The sequence below is a fragment of the Nansenia antarctica genome, assembly GCF_963989245.1.
Source record: "Nansenia antarctica genome assembly, chromosome: 15".
NCBI lineage: Eukaryota > Metazoa > Chordata > Actinopteri > Argentiniformes > Microstomatidae > Nansenia > Nansenia antarctica.
The window spans coordinates 10,454,554-10,462,053 of record NC_137685.1 but is presented as its reverse complement, the minus strand read 5'-3'; the positions used below and the strand labels follow the sequence as shown (position 1 = coordinate 10,462,053).

Below are 7,500 nucleotides of genomic sequence, written 5' to 3'. Positions count from 1 at the left end.
AAACATGTGTAGGCCTACTTTTTTTCCACACAGAAAATTGATCAGGAATCGATAAAGGAATCGATAAAGAATCGATAATAGCATTGGTATCGATAACATCTCATCAATTCCCATCCCTAATAATGACGCCATTCCTTGTTGCGTTCCATGCATAGCAACGAGCCTGTCCCTCTGATTTCCACCACCACCAGCTTCCACTGATATTGAAAGGGAAAAAATGTGTCACGACGGTCTAATTACCTTCTTCATTCAAAATAATAATAATGAATAAATATACCTTCTATAAACACAATGCTGTTACATCTAATCTACCGGTCCACACCAACCCAAGATAATTAGCCAAATTGGGAGCGATCCATTAAACCTCCCCCCTCCTCCGTTAGCCCATCTACATGAATGGAGAGACGGCCACAGCCTTGCTTAAGAGCTTCTCTTTACAACAGCACTTGGGCTTCAGACTGTGGCTTACAATAGGGAGGGAGGGAGGGGAGGAGAGGGGGAGGAGGGAGGGAGGAGGGAGGGAGGGAGTGGGGGGGACGGAGTCCACACAAGGGCAGTGTTACTTAGAAAAAGAAAAAAAGCCTGATTCAAGGAACTGATCATGATGTTTCTTTAGAGCTGGGTCTAGTCATCGTGGCTGTAATTACAGCTGACAGCGAGCGCTATTAGAGACGGTTAGAACACAGCCTTGGTGAAGTACAGTACAGCTCCTACTGTCTGAGGGAGCGAGCCCTGCCTGAGAGGCCTCAACTGTAGCAGACCTCAACTGTAGCAGACCTCATCTGTAGCAGACATCAACTGTAGCAGACATCAACTGTAGGAGACCTCAACTGTAGGAGACCTCAACTGTAAGAGACCTCAACTGTAAGAGACCTCAACTGTAAGAGACCTCAACTGAAGGAGACCTCAACTGAAGGAGACCTCAACTGTAAGAGACCTCAACTGTAAGAGACCTCAACTGTAGGAGACCTCAACTGTAAGAGACCTCAACTGAAGGAGACCTCAACTGTAAGAGACCTCAACTGAAGGAGACCTCAACTGTAGCAGACCTCAACTGAAGGAGACCTCAACTGTAGGAGAGAGGACCCTGCACAGCTGACATCAACTCACTGTATGTTGAGCTACAGTCCATTTGAATTAGATTTGAAATTCAGTGGTCAGTCAGTTTAAAATAATTATTTTTAAGTTATGGATTGACCCAGAACCCGAAATAGATTCAATATGTGACAAGTGTAGAGGTAGGGAATTTAATTTGTACTAAAGCAAAGTCCTATTAGACATAATTGTACGCATAATAGCATGTAGAGTTTCACAACAATAACACTTTTCAACAATAACGCTTTTCAACAATAACGTGTTTTCAAAGATAACGCTTTTCAAAAATAACGCTTTTCAAAAATAACGCTTTTCATAAACACGTTTATGGTTACTGCCCTATCCAAATCATGTGTGATGGCCATGAACATACGGTCAGATGAGGCATCCCTCCCTCTGATTGGTTGATCAGGTCTACAGTAGAATAGTGTATTTGTGTCATTTTGTTGTGTTGGTGTGTGAGTCATGTGACCACAGTAAACAGTGCAGGGCTCTCCAGTTACAGCCCATCGTTTACCGGCTCCATGGCATCGATTCATGTGTGTAACTGGAGACAGGTGGCACAAGGGGGGGGGTCTGTGGGTGTGGGTAGGTGGGTGGTTGTGTGTGTGTGTGTGGGTGGATGAGAGTGTGTGTGTGTGTGTGTGTGTGTGTGTGTGTGTGTGTGTGTGTGTGTGTGTGTGTGTGTGTGTGTGTGTGATCGATCGACGTGTGTAATAGTAGACTCGGGTGGCGCGAGGTCATGCCGTGTTGGAAGCCAATTTGAGACCCACCCTCTTTTCCAATATTCCTCTATTTCTCTCCCTCTCTCTCTCTCCCTCCCTCCCTCCCTCCCTCCCTCCTTCCCTCCTTCACAGGGACCTTGGCAGTGCCCTTGTTGATGTAAGTAACACTACCACTGTAAAAGGCTGAAACCCTAACCCTGCCTCGGGCACCTGGGACCCCCCCGACGACTAGCTTCACCCCCCCCCCCCCCCCCCCACCACACCCTCCCTCCCTCCCACCCCCCCCACCCCCCAGCCTCCTCCCTCCACTCCCAGCCTACAACCCCTGCCACCCCACCACACCATGCTCCACCCTGGCCCTGGCCTTAGATCAGTTTAACATGTTGCTCTACTAATGGTTAAGAGCTGGGGGGGGGGGGGGGGGTGCAGCTGACCCTGGATCACCCAGAGCCCATCAAACTGTTCATCTGGCAACAGTGACATCTGATGAGGGGTTTGAATATTTAACCACCTTCTAATGGTCCCTCTCTCCCTCCCTTCCTCCCTCGTTTTCTCTATCTCTCCATCCCTCACTCTCTCTCTCTCTCCATCCCTCATTCTCTCTCTCTCTCTCTCTCTCTCTCTCTCTTTCATTGTCCATTCTCCTCCCTCTTTCCTCTCAACATCATCATATTGCTTTCCAAGAAACGGGCACAAGCACAAAGACATTGGCAGGGTGGCAGCCCAGAATGCATTGGATCTCGCCGTGCCTCTCATATTTCAGGGTTCTGTGCCAACATCAGTGAGGCCAATCAGCCCTGGGTCAGATCGATGTGTCACAAATGTTTATATACTCGAGCTGCTCCTGATTTAGTGGCCTGGTGCAATGGAACCATTGGAATAGTATCACATTGTAAACTATTCGACATACCGTCTGTAGCCAGATCTGGTGACCATGACAACACAGATCCTGTGAGTAATACATAATAGGGTAATGTAGGTATGAATGTCATTTATGGAGAGTGTATGCAGGGTAATGTATGGAGCGTGTATGCAGGGTAATGTATGGAGGGTAATGTATGGAGCGTGTATGCAGGGTAATGTATGCAGGGTAATGTATGCAGGGTGTATGCAGGGTAATGTATGGATGGTAATGTATGGAGGGTAATGTATGGAGGGTAATGTATGGAGGGTAATGTATGGAGGGTAATGTATGCAGGGTAATGTATGGAGGGTAATGTATGGAGGGTAATGTATGCAGGGTAATGTATGGAGGGTAATGTATGGAGCGTGTATGCAGGGTAATGTATGCAGGGTAATGTATGGAAGGTAATGTATGGAGGGTAATGTATGGAGCGTGTATGCAGGGTAATGTATGGAGCGTGTATGCAGGGTAATGTATGCAGGGTAATGTATGGAGCGTGTACTGCAGGGTAATGTATGGAGGGTGTATGCAGGGTAATGTATGCAGGGTAATGTATGGAGGGTGTATGCAGGGTAATGTATGCAGGGTAATGTATGCAGGGTAATGTATGGAGCGTGTATGCAGGGTAATGTATGCAGGGTAATGTATGCAGGGTGTATACAGGGTAATGTATGGAGGGTAATGTATGCAGGGTAATGTATGCAGGATAATGTATGCAGGGTAATGTATGGAGGGTAATGTATGCAGGGTAATGTATGGAGGGTGTATGCAGGGTAATGTATGGAGGGGGTATGGAGGGTAATGTATGCAGGGTAATGTATGGAGGGTAATGTATGGAGGGTAATGTATGGAGGGTAATGTATGGAGCGTGTATGCAGGGTAATGTATGGAGCGTGTATGCAGGGTAATGTTTGCAGGGTAATGTATGCAGGGTAATGTATGGAGCGTGTACTGCAGGGTAATGTATGCAGGGTAATGTATGCAGGGTGTATGCAGGGTAATGTATGGAGCGTAATGTATGGAGCATGTATGCAGGGTAATGTATGGAGGGTAATGTATGGAGCGTAATGTATGGAGGGTAATGTATGGAGCCTGCGTACTGCAGGGTAATGTATGGAGCGTGGATGCAGGGTAATGTATGGAGCCTGCGTACTGCAGGCAGGAATTTGTCTTTGGCTTCATTTGTAATCCTGGCGGCTCGAGCAGCACTCCTGGCACTAGTGTTGAAAGGACCGGGTGGCTGGCAGAACATGATATGGTATTTACTGCACTGTGTGTCTGGAACAAGGGTTCAGAGGGAAGGAGGGAGGGTGGGAGGGAGGGAGGGTGGGAGGGAGGGGAGAAGAGGAAGGAAGGTAGAGACGCAGAGAGAGAGTGACAAAGGCCGATAAAGATCAAGAACAAGAAAGAGGGGGGAGAGCGAGAGAGAGAGAGACAGAGAGAGAGAGCAAACAAGCGAAAAAACAGAAAGAGAGAGAGAGAAAGACCCAGACCCAGACCTGTCATCTCGTTACAGGACAGAAACCTGCTCTCTACACAGACATGATGCCACGCCCAGTCTGCCCTGCGCAGACATCACCAATCAATCTCCGGGCCCCACTGCTCCTCTGAAGGACGAGGTTAGGAACATCATATCCCCTCTGACCGATCCACTACTTCTGTCTGGACAGGATCTGTCAGAAGAGGGTATTGTCGAGGCTGAGGCCTCGTGTGGGGCTTCTACAGGGACCAGGGTGGGAGTGAGGGATTGGCAAATGGTAAATGGACTGCACTTATATAGCGCCTTATTCCAAAGCGCTTTACAATGGCATTTCATCCACCCATTCACACACACACACCAATGGCGGCAGGCTACCATGCAAGGCGCGGGCCCACTCTTTGTGAGCAATTTGGGGTTCAGGGTCTTGCCCACGGACACCTCGACACGTGGACAGGAGGAGCCGGGGATCGAACGGCCGACCTTGCGACCGTTAGACGCAGGCTCTACCTCCTGAGCCTGAGCCACAGCCGCTGGGGCATCGACAGGGACCAGGGTGGGAGGGAGGGGTGGAGGAGTGGGCCATCAGGACCAAGGCTCTGGAAGCTGTTGTCCTTCAGCTCAACAAGGCCTGGTCCCGCTCAGAACAAGACGCTCTGGTCTAACGGACAAACACGCGCACACACACACACACGCACACATACACACGCACGCACACGCGTACGCGCACACGCACACATACACACGCACGCGCACACGCACACACACACACACAGAGTGGAGGTTTCTCAGGGCTGCTGGGTTATGCAATGTGAGGGCCAGATGGCTCTCCTTCTCCAGACACCACTCGGCCAAGGAGGTCACATGGGCTGCTGCCTCGCCTAACGCTCCATCATCACTGTGTCTGTGTGTGTGTCTGTGTGTGTGTGTGTGTGTGTGTGTGTGTGTGTGTGTGTGTGCATGTGTGTGTGCATGCGTGCTTGTCTATGCGTCTGTACAGTGTGTGTATGCGTCTGTACTGTCTGTACTGTGTGTGTGTGTGTGTGTCTGTGTGCGTGTATGTATGTATGCGTCTGTACTGTGTGTATGCTTCTGTTCTGTGTGTGTGTGTGTGTGTGTGTGTGTGTGTGTGTGTGTGTGCGGGCGCGTGCGTGCGTGTATGTGTGTGTTCCTACTGTGTGTGTGTGTGTGTGTGTGTGTGTGTCTGTGTGTGTGGTCTATGAATCAGTGTTTCTGGGCCCTGCCACCGGCCCCTGTGGTGCTGCTGACCCGTCTGTCTGTCAGACGTGGAGTCAGTTCTTCTCTCTCTGCTAGTCAGAACAGAAGCCGTCAGATGAGAGCCCACCTGACTACAGGAATGTCTTGCGCCCGCCAGTCCTCAGAGCAGACATACCATGCTGTAATTCCTGGGGCAGGAAGGTGGAGAACCATCACTTTAAATCCCTCCTCAGATCACAGATGTGCAAGCCTCTTAAAGCAGTCGTCAAACATCAAACAGGATACATGTTTGTTTTGTTTTTTTACTTTTTTTAAATTCTAATCGTCTCAAAAAAACGTCAACAAAAAAAGGGAAGAAATAACCTCATTTCCATAGAACATAAACCATGTGACATGTTGTTGCCGTTATCTAGTAAACATGTTTGGGGTATACGTAGATCAAAGAGAGAGAGGGAGTCAGGCTCTAGACACCCTCTCTAAGGAGCCTGCTGCCTTCTCAGGCTGAAGCTACAGCCTAGACAACATGCACACATCCACTCAGTCCAATACAACACAACACCCTCACAGCCCTCTGTCTGTCTGTCTGTCTTCCTGTCTGTCTGTCTGATACAACACCCTCACAGCCCTCTGTCTGTCTGTCTGTCTGTCTGCCTGTCTGTCTGTCTGTCTGATACAACACCCTCACAGCCCTCTGTCTGTCTGTCTGCCTGTCTGTCTGTCCGTCTGATACAACACCCTCACAGCCCTCTGTCTGTCTGTCTGTCTGTCTGTGTCTGCCTGTCTGTCTGTCTGTCTGTCTGTCTGTCTGTCTGTGTCTGCCTGTCTGTCTGTCTGTCTGTCTGTCTGATACAACACCCTCACAGCCCTCTGTCTGTCTGTCTGTCTGTCTGTCTGGTACAACACCCTCACAGACCCCTGTCTGTCTGTCTGTCTGTCTGTCTGATACAACACCCACACAGCTCCCTGTCTGTCTGTCTAATACAACACCCTCAAAGCCCTCTGCCTGTCTGTCTGTCTGACACAACAAGCTACACAGCAGCAATGGAAAAAACCTAGAAAGAACCGCACTCAGTTAACGACCTGGAAGACGAACGAAGCGAACTACTAAACACTTCAGACGATCATAAATTAACATTTTTTTACACAAAATATTATGTCCAAAACTAAACCAACCATGGAAGGGTATGGCAAGGGTATGGGTATGTGTGTGTGTGTGTGTGTGTGTGTGTGTGTGTGTTGTGTGTGTGTGTGTGTGTGTGTGTGTGTGTGTGTGTGTGTGTGTGTGTGTGTGTGTGTGTGTGTGTGTGTGTGTGTGTGTGTGTGTGTGTGTAAAGACAAAGCGCTGCGCACACCATCCGTTGGCACGGCAGCACGTCCACTGGACGATACAGATCTTCCACACTCAGGTCTTTACCCTCTATTCACCCACTCAGGTCTTTACCCTCTATTCACCCACTCAGGTCTTTACCCCTCTACCCACCCGCCAGGCCCCTTCCAAGCCCAGCGGCAGGCCCTGCTAGTTGCGGCTCGGCCCTCTGCCTGGAGCTAGGCTAACACAGTGTAGCCAGGTGAGTCTGGAGCTAGGCTAACACAGTGAAGGCAGGTGAGTCGGGGGCTAGGCGCTAGGCTAACACAGTGAAGCCAGGTGAGTGGAGCTAGGCTAACACAGTGAAGCCAGGTGAGTGGAGCTAGGCTAACACAGTGAGGCCAGGTGAGTCTGAGGCTAGGCTAACACAGTGAAGCCAGGTGAGTCTGGCGCTAGGCTAACACAGTGAGGCCAGGTGGGTCTGGGGCTAGCTAGGCTAACACAGTGAAGCCAGGTGAGTCTGGGGCTAGGCTAACACAGTGAAGCCAGGTGAGTCTGGAGCTAGGCTAACACAGTGAAGCCAGGTGAGTCTGGGGCTAGGCTAACACAGTGAAGCCAGGTGGGTCTGGGGCTAGGCTAACACAGTGAAGCCAGGTGAGTCTGGGGCTAGGCGGTTAGCAGCCTTTGTGAGGAGGGATTTGCCTGTGGCCTCAACCGCTAGGCTAGCGTGCTAGCCAAGAAAACACAGCTCTCTTATCAGATGGAGCTGGATGAC

General features: G+C 50.0%; 1 protein-coding gene across 1 annotated transcript in view; it reads right to left on the bottom strand.

The window, feature by feature from the left end:
* Positions 1–7,500, bottom strand: part of poc1a (POC1 centriolar protein A) — a gene marked incomplete at its 3' end in the record, with an annotated part of 41,767 nt that overhangs the window by 18,733 nt on the left and 15,534 nt on the right. The window lies entirely within an intron of this gene.